General features: G+C 42.4%; 1 protein-coding gene across 4 annotated transcripts in view; it reads left to right on the top strand.

Annotated features, from left to right (window-relative positions):
• LOC308073843 (hyccin 2) overlaps window positions 1–15,646 on the top strand; it is a 70,117-nt gene that overhangs the window by 10,458 nt on the left and 44,013 nt on the right. For 3 of the 4 annotated variants that reach the window (XM_080413026.1, XM_080413025.1, XM_080413027.1), the window contains exon 2: window positions 12,699–12,780. The gene's annotated coding sequence lies outside the window, so the exon portion shown is untranslated. Of the gene's footprint in view, window positions 1–7,528; window positions 7,629–12,698; window positions 12,781–15,646 lie in introns of those variants that run through there. The other variant, XM_080413028.1, reaches the window with a different exon arrangement.

The raw sequence follows: 15,646 nt of genomic DNA, 5'->3' as shown, positions 1-15,646 counted from the left end.
GCGTTCCCTAAGCGCCGCCCCCACACTGCAGATGGACCCTTCTCACCAAGCCTCCTAGCTGGCACACGTCCCGCTGTATTCAGCAGTTTTTCGCTTGCTCCCTGGCATGTGGGGGGTTGCATTGTAGTAACACGCCCCCTCTCTCTCTCTCCTCTGCCGAGCCCTAACTGACCCCCTTGCCAAGTAGGTTTTTCGCCTTTATGAGGCTGCCCAGTGGACTTGTGCGTGTCATGAATGCTCAAGGTGGCCCATTGTTAGAGGACTGCTGGGCTCTTTTTATGGCAGTGTCATGTTCTCCCCCACATTCAAGTTAAAAGCTTAACATGCCCGCACACGCACGCTGTCAGCATGGCTAAATGCTGTGGAATTAGTGGCCAAACTGGCCATGTGTCTCCAGTCTTGAGTCGGAGTCAGTGAACTTGTGACTGCCTTCAGCTTGCTTTGTTCCACAAAAAAAATCTCCATGTAAAAATGTGTGTGCCGGCAAAGAAGCCCATTTGTTTGGCCGTGTTTGCATCACATATCTGTGTGTACACAGATGCACACAACATTTGCGTAGAGTGCACCTGCACGCCTCAGTTCCTGCCAGGCAGATAGGAAGGTAGACGGGATGCTCCTGGCATTCACCTGTGCTGATTGTTTCCCCCTCATGCCTCGCCCTCTCTGATTGGTGTGTGTGTGTGTGTGTGTGTGTGTGTGTGTGTGTGTGTGTGAGAGATGTGTTTGTGTGTTTGTGTACTTAGTTCCAGTGAGTACTGGCCCATCCCAACATGTCTGGCCCTGCAGCTGCAGCAGAGCTAATTTTAGCCTAGGATGTGCGTACGCCTCAGTTCCCCCTAGCCTGGCCTGTGAGAGGCTGAAGGAGAGAGTGCAAGGTAGAGAGAGAGAGAAGCCTGTTCCCCTCATCTCTGTTGCTTTACTCCCTCTTGTCCTCCCTCTTTTTCCTCCGTCTGTTTACCTCTTTCTGTCTACCACTCCCCCCTTCCCCCCCCCCCCTGCCCGCTCTCCCTCTCTAACACCCGTGTCTTTTTCTTTGTCCCTTTCTTTGTGACTGTGAAGGTAACCAAAGAGGTCTGTAGTATTGTGTGTGTGTGTGTGTGTGTGTGTGTGTGTGTGTGTCAGTCCAGGGGGCAGCACTATTGAGTTCCGTTAGAGGATATTGACTTAAGGTCAGAGTCTCCTACTGTACCGGTTAACTGAGGGAGAGGGGTTAGATGTTGCTGCTCTTCTTGACCTTTTACTTGTTTAAGGTCCGCTGTCCATTTTACATCCCTGTTCCGCTGCCCAACCACTGACTGAGGTGTGTGTGTGTGTGTGGCACTGTACAGCGATCTGTACACAATTCTGTATATCGTGTGTGTGAGAGAGTGTGTGTCTGTGTAGGTACAGTAGGTCAGAGATCTTTGCATTTCTGTACGGTTAATAAAACATCAACTGATGCACAAACTTTGGACACATCATCAGTGTTGTTTCCTGGAGTCACTGGGTGTTTCGGGTCTTGCAACAGACACCCTCCTCCAGGCGACCCGAACCGAGGCTGATCAGACCCCAGCCCGTGTCCAAGTGGCATGCTATACTGCCCCCACTGTGTCTTGGGGGGGGGGGGGGTAGGGTTAGCCTGGCATTAGCCAGACGGACAACACGGATCCACTCACACGTGGAACAATGGCCAATGCCAGGCCAGGTTAGGTGAGATGTTGCAGCAGGTGCTGGCGACACTAGGAGGCTCAGTCTAGGCACTGTGGGTTGCCTCCGGGCCTGGCTCCTCCTCCTTCGTCTGACCAGAAGTGAGCATTCTTCTGTGCGTTGTCGTTGCTGCAGGGCACAAGCATCTCATTCTCATCGCCTTGATGGATGGATTGGATACAGCATGTGTCATACTGTATGTTTTATGCACCACTCCTTGGAAAATCAGATAGTTATGAAAAAGATAATTTAGACTTCACAAAAGTCGAGATGGATAGGAACTAAAGAACCAGGCCTTCAGACGAACGCAACGTGGAAGGGGGAAGATAAATAGAGACGGAACGATATTTGCTGAAGAGGAAAGACTAGGAGAGACACCAGTACTTTTCTATTAACCCATTAACTCATTCAGTGCCAATTACGTCGCGTTTTTATAAGCCCAGAGTGCCAATGATTTTTTTTTCTTCTTTTTTTTAAATGTTCAGAACCCAAGATATGATGATTTGAAGATTTGCTGCTCCATTCACTTCTTGTTTAACTTCTTACTGAAAAAGGCTGTATCTCGGCTCCTAAGCACTTTTTTTTTTACAATGTATTGTTGGCCTTGGCACAGGGGTGATAAAGCCAGAAATACATTTGGCACTGAATGAGTCAAGGCCTGAGGTTCCGATTCTGCAAATGTCTACAAACCGTTTTTTCAAACATTTTCATGTCAAGGACCCCAAAATTATATGTATTTGGCCGCAGACTCCCATCTCAAAATATTTTGTTCCAGGGACCCCCCAGAAGCAACGATTTGAGTTACAAATGTTTGCTTTAAAAATATATATATTCAAAGATTTGCACAAAGTTTCTCGATTTTTCAAAAATAGCAGATCTACAAGCTCTTAGCGCGGCACTCGGTGCCGCGCTATGAGCTTGTATATCTGCTATTTTTGAATAGCCAAAGTGTAAAATAATGCTTTTTAGCTCAAATCAAAAAATGACACAGATGCGTTCCAGGTCTTAATGGGTAAAGGACAATTTATGTTTGGAGCGACAGGTGTCGAACGCCGCGTTGCGCGACGAAAGTGGCGTCAAATTTTTTTGTGTACTCTGATTGGTTCACAGAGATGCACGAGACCACGTTCACCCGACGAGGCTGTTGTTGGCGAATCGCGGACTGCATGAAATGCTCCTATTTCAGAACGTAGTAGCATCCAAGCATAAATTGGCCATTAGTCTGGTGGGTTTTTTTACTGAGTGGGATTCTCTTCAGATTATGTATTAACATTTTAAGCCTGATTTATACTCAACGGTCGTACTGTACGGTGGAGTATAAATAACGAAGGGAGGGGGTGGGTGGGCTCTTAGTCCTGTCCGTCTACAGTGTCATCCACTCATCCCACATTCACGTAAGCTGCTGATTATATTATTAACCTCGCTGTAAGGGAATCTCCCACACTATGAGTGCTAAATTCGTGTGAATCCATTAACCCATTAAGACCTGGACCGCATCTGTGTCACTTTTCTATTTGAGCTAAAAAGCATTATTTTACACTTTGGCTATTCAAAAATAGCAGATATACAAGCTCATAGCGCGGCACCGAGTGCCGCGCTATGAGCTTGTATATCTGCTATTTTTGAAAAATCGTGAAAGTGTGCAAATCTTTGAATATATATTGTTTTGAGGCGAACATTTTTAACTCAAATCTTTGCTTTCTGGGGGTCCCTGGAACAAAATATTTTGAGATGGGGGTCGGTGGCCAAATACATATAATTTTGGGGGTCCTTGACATGAAAAAGTTTGAGAACCACTGATATAGAAACTTATTTTTTCTTCAGAATACTGTTGGGATTTAGAAGACATTTATAGAATCGGCTTCAGGTCTTAATGGGTTAAATGATGTGCAATTCCCGCAATCCCGTACCAAAGTTCAGGCCCTGACCAAGCACAGCAAAGATCAGATTTTTATGTTCCACACTCGTGTATTGGCTATGAATAAAACTGCTGTAATACTGTGAACATCTCCAGCGGTGAGTAGCTGGTTCTTCTTTTTAGGAGCAGCGAGGCTGAGGGATGGAGATTACCCCTGACTCATACAGTGTGTTCAGATATTATAATTAATCCCCCTGCCTTTGGGAAAGTGTCTGATGTGTGTGTGTGTGTGTGTGTGTGTGTGTGTGTGTGTGTGTGTGTGTGTGTGTGTGTGTGTGTGTCTGAAGTGTGTCAATCATTGGTTCTCAATGTAGGGTCCGGGGACCCCCAGGGGTCCTTTGGGGGGGGTACCAGGGGGTCCCCAGCAAAAGTAGTTAATATAGCGTCACAATAATTTTAACCACCGTATCTGTTGTTTTTTTAATCTTTGAATATAAATATATTTTTAAAGCAAATATTTTTTACTCAAATCTTCGCTTCTGGAGTTCCCCTGGCACAAAACATTTTCAGATGGGGGTCCGCGGGCCAAATATACATCAATTTGGGGGTCCTTGGCACAAAAAGGTTTGTGAACCACTGGTTGGTTGTAAATAACCTGCAAAGAAAACCATTAGCAATATAAAAACATTGAAACAAGAAGCTAAGTAGCATTCCTAATTGTGTCTGTCTGTGTGTGAACATGTTGGTGGAATACTTGGGGAGTGTGAACGAGCGAGTGCATTTTGTACAGCATGCGTTTGTGTTCACTGTTCTATTTGTTGACTGACTCACTGTCGGTGCTTACACGCAAGCATGAGTGTGTGAGACGAGCAGGAACGAACTGTCGACTGCGTCTCTCCGCCTGCCTGCTCGTCTCTCGTTGAACATATTTGCTCCCTGTCTGAAAAGACGGCAGCAAGCAGCTTACCAACAAAGCTTTTGTTTTTACAGCAGTATTGAAGTTGGTTTGACATGAACGATCGGCGATTTTGCTTCAACACCACATAGAGAACCACGCATAGCATGTTTGTCATGCTACGCAATCTTTTCAAAGATTGGCACACATTTTCAAGATTTCTTTCAAAAATAGCAGATCTACAAGCTCATAGCGCGGCACTCGGTGCCGCGCTATGAGCTTGTATATCTGCTATTTTTTATATGCTTTTATATGCTTTCCCCAGTCTTAATGGGTTAAATTAGGTTGGGGGGGAAACGAATAAGCAGAGAGGGAGCAAAATCAAAGGAGGAAAGAGAGAGAGACAGAGAAGTGGCTTGAACAGAACAGGCACGCAGGGCTTGCTGGGGTTCAATAATTCATGGCTGACTGAGCCGTTGTGACCTTGAAAGATCGCCATGCAGGACTGCTGAAACCTGGCACTGCTCATTTAGAGCTGTGGGGAGTAGCTGGGACACACACCGTTGCAGTCACACACACACTAGGCTAGCAGCTGTACCTTGTTAGAAGTGTTTTTTTGTTTGTTCTTGTTTATGAAACGTGCATAGTTGTAGGGTTGATCGAACTAACCGATTCCATCAATTTGATCTATTTTAATATAATAATCGATTTTCGGGGGGATCGGGGGAAATATAATTTCTTTATTTTTCTTTCAAACTGTTAAAATTGGGAAATCAGCTCACAACATGCTCACAACATGCAACATGTTGTAAGCTTGTAGATCGGCTATTCACTATTTCTTGCAGTTAATTTAGTCGATTTTTGCGTCGATTAGTTGATATATAAAACATTTATACACAATGAAAAAGTGTGCCATATCATTCGAATAATTGAAAAGGTAATCAATAGAATAAAAGCTAAGAAAATAATTGATATTTGCGGCACTGCGGCCCTATATAGCTGTAGACATTCAGTACTAGTTGTTAGTTGGACGTTTTGAATTTGAAACGCATCATGAAAGACATCACACATTGGAAATATGTCTCTAAGCGTGAGGACAGCCTACATTTTAAGTAGTGCCTTTATTAAATGTAAATTGTGTGTGCTTTCAGAATAATGCTGAGATAAGAGTTTTTTTCTGTGGGCTGACTGAGTGTTAAATCACAACAGCTTAACCTCTTCATGTTTGAAGGTGCTTGCAGATATTCATTTCATATTGAATAAAAATCCAAAGCCATAATTCCATTCTATGTAGTAGTCTAGTTACTGTTAGGCTAGTCAGTGCTCTCATGACCTCCTCTGAACTATGGACCTTGAAGCACTAGCACCTCTTTTAGCACTGCAAACCCTCACTAGAACTAGAACCAGAACTAGGCCAATAATGAACCAAAACCCAAGCACCAGCCACCACTGGCAGAGAAGCAAGCCGGAGGGAAAACATTGAACGACTCACACAAATGAGTCGGACGATTGTCTAGTCAGGTGTTAATTGTACCGTAGTATACTGTAAAAGACCGGAATTCAAAATTTACGTCAGTAAAAGTACAAAAGTATTGATATCAAAATGTACTTAAAGTACCAAAAGTAAAAGTACTGAAATGTTTGAAAATAGCAGATCTACAAGCTCACAACGTTGTGAGGTAGATCTGCTATTTTCAAATAGCCTATGTATAAAATAGGGCTAAGTAACTAGTAACCAAAGTTTTCAAATAATTGTAGTGGAGTAAAAGTGCAATATTTGCCTCTGAGATGTAGTGGAGTAGAAGTAAAAGTATTGACAATTGGAAATACTCCAGTAAAGTAAAAGTAAGTACCTCACAATTGTACTTGAGTGCAGTACTTGAGTAAATGTACTTAGTTACTTCACACCACTGACCGTACTTCCCTACAGTATATTGTTGGGTGGAGCCGTAGTTCTAGGATGGTCCTCTGTTCCGCACAGAGCTGAGCCTGTACTCAGTGGTTTGTTTGCACTGGATTAATAAGTTACCATTGATGGACCCTCTTGTGATTCACCACTATAATGAATGATATGTATTGTGTCAGGCACTTAGGGGAGCCTCGCACTCAAGCGGTGCTGTGTTGGAACATGGACTCTCAGACTACAGTACTCGGTGCATGGAATGTAGACTAAACATGCAGGGCTTTGCAGATTGCCTCCTGTTGCTGCAGTTTTCTTTAATCAGCGTAATTGTCTGTCATGCTTTTGCAAGCGCGCGCGCACACACACACACGCACACACACACACACACACACAGAACATTAGTAGTGTGAGCTTGATCACAAACGTGGTGTCTGTCATCATGGAAAGGATTTGATTAGTGTGCTTGTAGAGCTTTGTTAGGGAGGAGTGTTGTGTGTAGATTAGCATGCTAGCAGTGCTGCATATTTTGACAGCCAGCAGAAGACAACTCAGGCTGGCAGATGGGTAGGAGAGAAAAGATCTGTTGCTCTATCTTTCTCACAGATATGAACACGTACACAGACTCACGCTGACCATGAAAGAGGCAGTGTTTCCCTTATATGCATTAATCAGTGGCGGGCCGCCACCCCTTAAATCCGACCGCCACAGTATGTTTTTTTCTGTAAAAAAAAAAATGTACAGAAAAAATATCGATGCTCAAATGCATCGATATATATATATATATATTTTTTTTACAGAATAAGTTATATCAATGCTCAAATGCATTGATATAATGCTCAAATGCTTTTTGCAATGCATTCCTCCCCCACACCTTCAGCTTCTGGCTAGGGGAAAGACTGAAAGAGGCTACGATGATCTCACTCCAGATTATCAATAGACGGTAGTCACGGTACACTAATACTGTGGTAGAGAGTTTATAAATGTGGAGAAATTTTTGAAACACTGATGCTTAGTTCACAGCACGCCAACAGCGATAGCGGTGGTCCGCTAAGTGTTTTTCATCTAAATAGGTGTGTCCAAAACATCCTCATCACCTTCGTGTGCATGTCTAGTTCACGGCTAGTTCAGCCCAGAGTGACCTGATTGGTTGCCGCTTTGTCTCACCACAAACCGCAGCGAAAAAAGGGGGGCGCCTGATGGAAGGGAAAGGAACTGGTTGGAATAACGTGTTCCTTCCACGCGCTACGTCCTCCCGGGGAAACTCCCCCCTGTCAGGTGATAAGAAGGTCAGTTGGCTCTCATGCGTTGAAGGAGGCATGAGCTCGGCTCTGGGCTCCCTATGCTGGCGGGGGGAGTGTAGTGCCCAGGATCACTTAGATAATTGGCACCGGGTGAAAAAGGGTTACAAAATCGTGGGATAAAAAAATATTTAAAAAAAATGAATACTGCCTCATAAGGGCACCAAGAAAAAGTAGCCCATTTGACTGTAATGTTGCTCAAACTGCAGTCTCCGTCGTCAATACAAGCCCCTCACTGTTCCCATCTCAGCGTGAGTAGGAAGTAGTTCCTTCCCCTCCCTTGTATGTGGAGGTAAAACTACTCTCTACAGTAGACAAACGCAGGGTGCCCACTAATGGGGCTGAATGGGCTACTGTGTGTTGCCTCACCCATGCCTGTATTATTAGTCTGATGGCGTCTAGTAGTCTTGTAGTAGTAGTTGGTCCCGAATCAATTTAAGCCTTGCTAGAAAATTGGACATCAATCAAAGACCGGCAAACAAATTCACGTCATTGTACAGAGTTATGAAATGTAAAGTAGATCTTTACTTGTGATGGATTATAGGGGTGATTGATTTTTGTAAGCAAATGCAAACTATACGTACATTTTGCAGAAGTTCAACACTTTGAATTCTCTGAGGTGCTGTCTGTACACTCAGTAACTTTAAATCTCTCAAATTGAACTGTAGGTCTCATTGTAACAATAAGCAGTATTAAGCACCATTCCATAGCGTTAGTTCAGTGTCATTGTTGTGTCCATGGGAAGTGTAGCAAACGGGACAAACACTCTCCTATTCCCTTCTGAGTTGCAGCAGGTCTTGTATAGAAAGAATGGTCCATGAAGGAAAGTTTTGCTTGTTGTTATTTGCCAAGCTTCATTAAGCTTGTAACATGTTAAGCCAATAATGAGGTTGAACACTGCGATGGGATCAGAGCAGGAAGTTCAGGAACTCTCCTTCATTTATTTGTTTACACCATGCATATTTATGGGTAGACATCTTAAGCGAATGGTTGAATATGTTAACTTTCAAATGTACGGTAACTTTTATAAATGGGTGGTTTAACTGCAAAGGTATGATGATGCACAGTACTACTTAGCTTGTGTTCATTTAAAACTATGGCAGAGCCAATCAAACTTAAGCAATGGGAAAATGAACTGAAACAGATACAGTACTACAGTTATGCACAGAGCATATTGTTTAACTAGGGAAGTTTAACAAAAACATAACATTATCGAAACATGAAATGTCAACATTTTGTTAAGGAATATTGTGATATCTCTTTTTTTAAGTCATATTGGCCGGAGGCATGACACACTGAAAAGTGTCACTGACGCGCGCCAAGAGAAAATAAAAAGATGTTACTTTTCTGCATTGCTCGCTCACTTCAGATGCCGTGTGCCACACATTGACGCTCCAAAATAGAACAGAGCTCTGAGAGACGCGTCAACGGGTGTTAATGCATCCAAATGGTGCCTCCCATGTGGCTGGAGCCTTTGTAAACTGTGTGTGTGTGTTGACAATTGTCACCAGAACCAGGGACATAGGTTTTCAATTAGTCTAATATGGTTCAAATTTAGTTTGAAGTTCAGTGGGCTTATTTAGGAGGGGTGTGTGTGGAATATTGAATCAAGCGGCTTTAAAAACTGTCTGGGGTGCACACAAAAGCCTGAGTAGACGTTAAAATTACCCAGACGTGTTTTTAAAGTCAAATACCCCTTTAAGGGTAATCCCAGAGAATCAGAGATGAAGAATGTCTCTCACTTTTAACTTATTTTTTACTTATCATACATAGATTAGACACAGGGTTGGGTAGGATATTATTATGATGAATCACATTCTAGGCCCCAAGTCAAGGTCCCAGAATTAATTATTCACTCCTGTAACCAGAGGCAAGATATTTTTTTCTTGTTAGCCTTGCTTTGCTTTTTTATGGTATAGCCCCAGGGCCTTGTTTGTTCTCATTTACTCTGTCATGGTCACGGTTTATCATGTCATGCATTGCTTTTAAATTATAATTATATACTGTTATGTGAATATCTGACCCATAAACTAACCTACTGGAAGTTACCTAATACAAAATACAGCTGAACTTGCCTGGATAGCATGCGTGTCCTTCCAAAATAAAAACATTTGATCTCTGTCTGACTATTAAATTCACTGCCAGGGGTTTTCTAAAACAGGCTGTAGCTTCTGCCAGCATTTTAAGCATTCTGACTAATCTTTCAAGAACCACAGAATGTTTATCTCCAGTATGATCGATCGAAAAAAAAGAAAAAATGTCATCACGACTTCTCGTTCGCTTGTTATACCCAGTTGAAAATAGCATGTTTCGCCAAAAATACATAGTAAAACACAGGAGCCGAGATACAGAATATTTCCCAAATACTTTAACCAGGAAGTGAATGGAGCAGTAAATCTTTGGATCGCGTTATCTCCTGGTTCTGTGTGAAACAAATTTAATGATGTAGATCTCCGTCAATGGCAGGGAATGTGTTAAAAAAAAAATCAACGAAGTGAAGTCACAGGAATAGAACGGGGCACTCAGTGGAGCACAAATCTCCAAGCCCCCAATAATAATACTTATACTGTCTGACACAGTAATGTCAAAGGGTGTCTCCACCCTCCAGTGTTTCTCCTATGCACTGCTTAAAGCATTCAGATGAATGCAGCGTGAGATAAATATTCCCCTCAGCTGCTACAACTTCATCCTTGGAGAAACACTGGTCTCAGTATGTCGCTCTCTTTTCCCACATTATTTACTAATATGCTGATACTATTCTTATTAAGCTACTGCTTGTGAGCCGTCCATGACTTATGATGAGTCAAATTATCTCTAAATGATCTTTGAATACATTCTTCCAAACCGCTACTGGGTACATTTAGCAGTTTTACCCCATAATTCATTCCACATTCAAATATAAATAGCCTAATCTAAAAATCTAATCAGGGGACCCAAAAATGTCTCCTGATAAGCCCTTACAGTATTGGTTTAAATTTCACAATTCTGTCAGGTTTATCCAAGCCTTATTTGCTAGGTTTGCTCACGTTACCTACATTATTCAGCATTTTTTGTCCTTTAATACAGTGGTTCCCAACATGTTTCCTTGAATTCTTTTTTCTTTACTTTTCGAAGATTTTTGAAATAAATGGACAATATAATACCTCTGTCAGGTTGAACGTGGATGAAAGCAAGTTAGGATTTTGTGCAATATGTTTAAAATTGAGGACTCCTTCATGCTCCCCCCGTGTGATCTTTTGGTGCCTCTAAGGGGGTCCCAGACCCTAGGTTTGGAAAAGACTGCAACAGATAGCAAAAAGGGAATTTTCTTGACTTTTGTGATGGAACGGTAATGCTAGTGTCCTTCAGATAGCCCTGTGTCAAACGCTTTACATCAAGGGGCCACGTATGATATAGCAGTATGGAGAGAGAGAATGACACGGCTCTATTTATCATAGCCTTGTCTTTCCGTATCCCCCGGTGATTCTTCACCCTGTCAAGTAAATTGTAAGGGTCCTCCCAGGTTGGCGGGCAGAGTGTTGCTATGCGACAATAGGGAAAATGAAAACTGTCTGACTAACCCACGTTGTCATGCATGCCTTAAAGGGATATTTCACTTTCAAAAAGACGTTGGGTCATTTTATCGTCTACTCAAGCTTTTGTCAGCCCCCCAGACCGTTTTTCAGTTGCTTGATTCAGTATTTAGATATTTGATATACATTTTATCAGACACGCCCCCTTCCTATACAAACCCATTATAACTTCAAACTCCATTTTTAACATGTTAGATTCATCAAAAACACCCGTCCTTGGTTCTGGTGACTCACCCTGCTCTCCTAATACGCGAGGGGGCCGTGTTTTTTCGATGACTTTTTTCATTTATTTTTAATATAAAAAAGAAAAAAGAAAAAAAAATACAATAAAACATTTAAATAAAATAAATGAAAAAATTAATAAAAAAAACACGGCCCCCTCGCGTATTAGGAGGGCAGGGTGAGTCACCAGAACCAAGGACGGGTGTTTTTGATGAATCTAACATGTTAAAAATGTAGTTTGAAGTTATAATGGGTTTGTATAGGAAGGGGGCGTGTCTGATAAAATGAATATGAAATATCTAAATTGTGAATCAAGCAACTTAAAAACGGTCTGGGGGGTTCACAAAAGCCTGAGTAGATGATAAAATGACCCAAAGTTTTTTTGAAAGTGAAATGAAATAGATTTCTTTGGCTGTTCAAAAATAGCAGATATACAAGCTCATAGCCGCGCTATGAGCTTGTAGACCTGCTATTTTTGAAAAATCGTGAGAATTTGTGCAAATCTTTGAATATACAATTTTTTTTAAAGCAACATTTTTTAACTTAAATCTTTGCTTCTGGGGATTCTACAAAACACGTATGTTGCTACAATATCAGTGGTTCTCAAACCTTTTTCATGTCTAGGACCCCCAAAATGATATGTATTTGTCCGCGGACTCCCCCATCTCAAAATATTTAGTTCCAGGGACCCCCAGAAGCACAGATCGGAGTAAAAAATGTTCACTTTAAAACATACTGTATATATGCAAAGATTTGCACAAATTCTCCACGATAAAAATAAAACGGCAGATCTACAAGCTTGTAGCGTGGCACTGAGCTTGTAGATCTGCTATTTTTTGAATAGCCCAAAGTATAAAATAATGGTTATAGCTATGAAAATCGAATTAATGGATTAAAGTAACATTGATACAACTCACATGTTTCATGGCCCACTGTTCAAGAGTAATAAAGAAAAAAAAGGCACAACCCCTGGAACAAACACACAAAACATCACAGAATGAAGCGCTACAGTATGAACAACGCTCAGGTTCTTCTGACCATACTCTTTTTTAACAAATTAAACTGACTAAACTAAACTTTTTTTCTCTCCTGTGCCTTGATTGAACATTTTCTATGCATGTAGTGTGTTGTTAAACTCGCTGCACACATAATTTCCCTCTTGTGGGGGCTAGTTACACTTGAATTGAAACCAAGCCCATTCTAGAACGGTATTCTTGCACATTGTGACTGGCGGGTGATTGATTCGTTCCCTCTTGTTTTGCAGATGACCCTCGGTGATTGACAGATGTGTGGCGCTGCAGAAACCCATTTTCTCCTAGTGGGGAACTGAGCTCTGGGACAGTGAGGTGAGCGCATTAGGGATTTGTTTTCTCGAACGGGTTCATTTTTTAGCTGCCGCTGACATACAGCGGTCCTTGTACATATACGTCAATGCATGCATTCACATATCTCTTCACTAACCCTCAACACCTCACTTTAATGTGGTGTCAAATTAATATAGCGGGATATAGTAGTATAGCAGTTAATATATACGTTGAATAAAACATTTTATTTGAAAGTTTGTGGCAAAGAGGAGGATACGAATGATACTGTATGCTGTATGCTAATAGCCTGGCTCCACCCCCTGAATCGTTTGCCTCGCATTCAGGGTCTGGTGACGCTGTCGAAGGCAGGTGTTTCTCGGTTGAAAATCTGTACGACGAATCGGGATCGGGATAATCCAGTATGAACCAATTGCCAAAGAGTCCCACTTTGGCCACGCCCCCATCTCAGAAATGGGCTGCAATGAGAGGGCTTTCAGACTGAATAATGGAGTGAAACGAAATGAAAATTCAGGCCGAGTGTCAGGCTAGTATGCCAAGGCTTTGTCCAGGAATTTAGTGATGCCACTGCCACATAGAAGATTGTCATTTTTAGCATCTCATATTATGTTAATACCATCGTGTGTGTTTGTTTGTGTTGGCTCATCACAAACTTGTCACTTCCTTGCATAATGCATTATGTCCTAGCAGTATCTGGGCTATGATGAGAACACATCCTGCAGACATGGTTATGTTGGATAAGATTTGATGCTAGAGTTGTTGGTCACTTGACTACAGTCCCCTATAGATAATCCTGCCCCACCCATGGAGAATTTCCTGTGACAGTTTGACAGCTTGACACAGCAGAAAGGAAATGAGCGAGATGGCTTTTCTCATAAAGAACTGAACAAGCCCTCTTAGTCGGGCCTTGCATTTCACTTAGCCATGAGATCGGAAAAGAAAGTTATAGAATCAAAAAAGAGAAATGCCACTCATTCATTTCAGATCCTCATCTGCTCCGAGCAGGCAAAAATGATTGCTCACACTCCTCCTCAAATCTTGCTCTAAAACCTGTTTGGTAACATTATAAGCATGTAATGGTTATGATAATAAAATTGTGACATCATGTACGATACATTTTCAGTTATAGTACTGACGTCATAGACTGCCTGGACTCCATATTTGGGCATGCCTCACATGAAACTCCAAGTATTTACAGTTGAGAAATTATCACTAAAGAATGGAATATATTAGACAACCCTGACCCCATTGGAACTTTTTGAAATTAGGATAAAAGAGGAGAGGGGGTACAAAAATAGTGTCACAATTATACAACTATGTTTGCAGTCTCTCGCACCAGGGAACACCCTAGATATAAAAGAGAAGTGGGAGTTGGAAAGGAATGTTATTATAGACAACAAAGCTTGTGAGGAGGTGTGTGAAGGGGGCCATAAATTATGAATTGTCCACTACTAGAGGTCCGGGCACCCGTGGCCCCCTAGCCGCGCACGGGGCTCTAGCGAGGGCTCGCTTATTTTGGTGTTCCAAAATCGTGGGATTAAAATTTCCCCCCAAAAAGTAAAATAAATAATAATAAACACATGGGGGACCCCCTGGGGGTCTGCGGACCCCTGGGAGTCTTGGGACCCCCGCGAAACATCGCGGACCCCCGTGAAACATCGCGGACCCCTTCGGCTGTTTTTTTTTTTTCATGAAGATGGTTGCTTGTTTCTGGCGCACATCTGGCAACACTGACCTGTCTGCTTGTCTGCCCCCCAAGTCCCAACGTGGCAACCCAAACTGCCGACTTGGTGTTGTTGTTAGCGGCTGCGTTGAGACACTGGCGTGTTTTAATGTTTTGTGTGGGATGTGCATGACATATTAGCGTGAGTGTGGTGTGATAGAGAGACATGAGCAAAGTGGAAGCAACGGCGGGGGTTGAAGCGAAGTGGTCACGTCGCGTGTGTTGTTGTTGTGGGGAGATTTCAATAGCCGCTGCGTGGTGTTGGTTTCGGTTTTGCTCGGCGGTGGTGATGATCCCTCACAAAGTGCAGAGGCACGTCCACGCATGCGCGGTTTTTACAAACTGCAGCGCAACGTCCGCGCATGGGCAGATATGCCGATTGTATTATAGGATGGAAAGAATTTAGTTGGAAAACGTATATAATTTTTTATAACTAAATATTTTAGAACGCCCATATGGGCCCCATAGTGTCCAAATTCGATCGTAGTAAAACAGATTTGTGCTGGAGGGACTGTCTCCAAGTTGGAGATCTCACCTACATTTTCTGGGATTGTCCAAAACGAAGCTTATTGGGAGGGGATTCACATAGAAATATTGGCCATATTGATTTACCAGTTGGATCCACGGTGAGCAGACAATTCCTGTGGGGTTGGTGGGTAAACCAACCCCCCCAGGGGTCTATACTAGACCCTCTCCTTTTCCACCTCTACACCAAATATCATTGCCAAAAATACCCAATCTACAAGCTCACAATTGTCATCGGCTGTTTTCAGTGAGCCTATTATGACTTTCCCAGAATACGGCTGCTATAGAGTTCATGTGGTGAAGTAATGGATAGGGACAGATGGAGATAGAAGTGGGGAGATGGAAGATCAAGTTATGCATGTGTGTGTTTTGGGTGAAGGAGGGTTCAATGAAAATGAGGAAATGATACAGGCGAAAATAGGCAAAGTACAAGCTCAAGAATGTGTAGATCTGCCATTTAAATTTTGTTATTATTGTTTTGAACTTTATGTAGAAAATTTCACCTGTAATGACATGCCCAAAATAGGGACAGAAGGGGTAATGTGGTTAAGTTGTTAGATTGTGCCATAGACACGGGCATAGTTTCACATGACTCTCATTACCCCATAAAAGCCCTGTTCAACTTCTATGACAAAACAAGGA

The sequence above is a fragment of the Gymnoscopelus braueri genome, assembly GCF_963280865.1.
Source record: "Gymnoscopelus braueri genome assembly, chromosome: 18".
Lineage (NCBI taxonomy): Eukaryota > Metazoa > Chordata > Actinopteri > Myctophiformes > Myctophidae > Gymnoscopelus > Gymnoscopelus braueri.
Note: the sequence above shows the minus strand (reverse complement) of the source record. Positions and strands in the feature narration are given on the sequence as shown.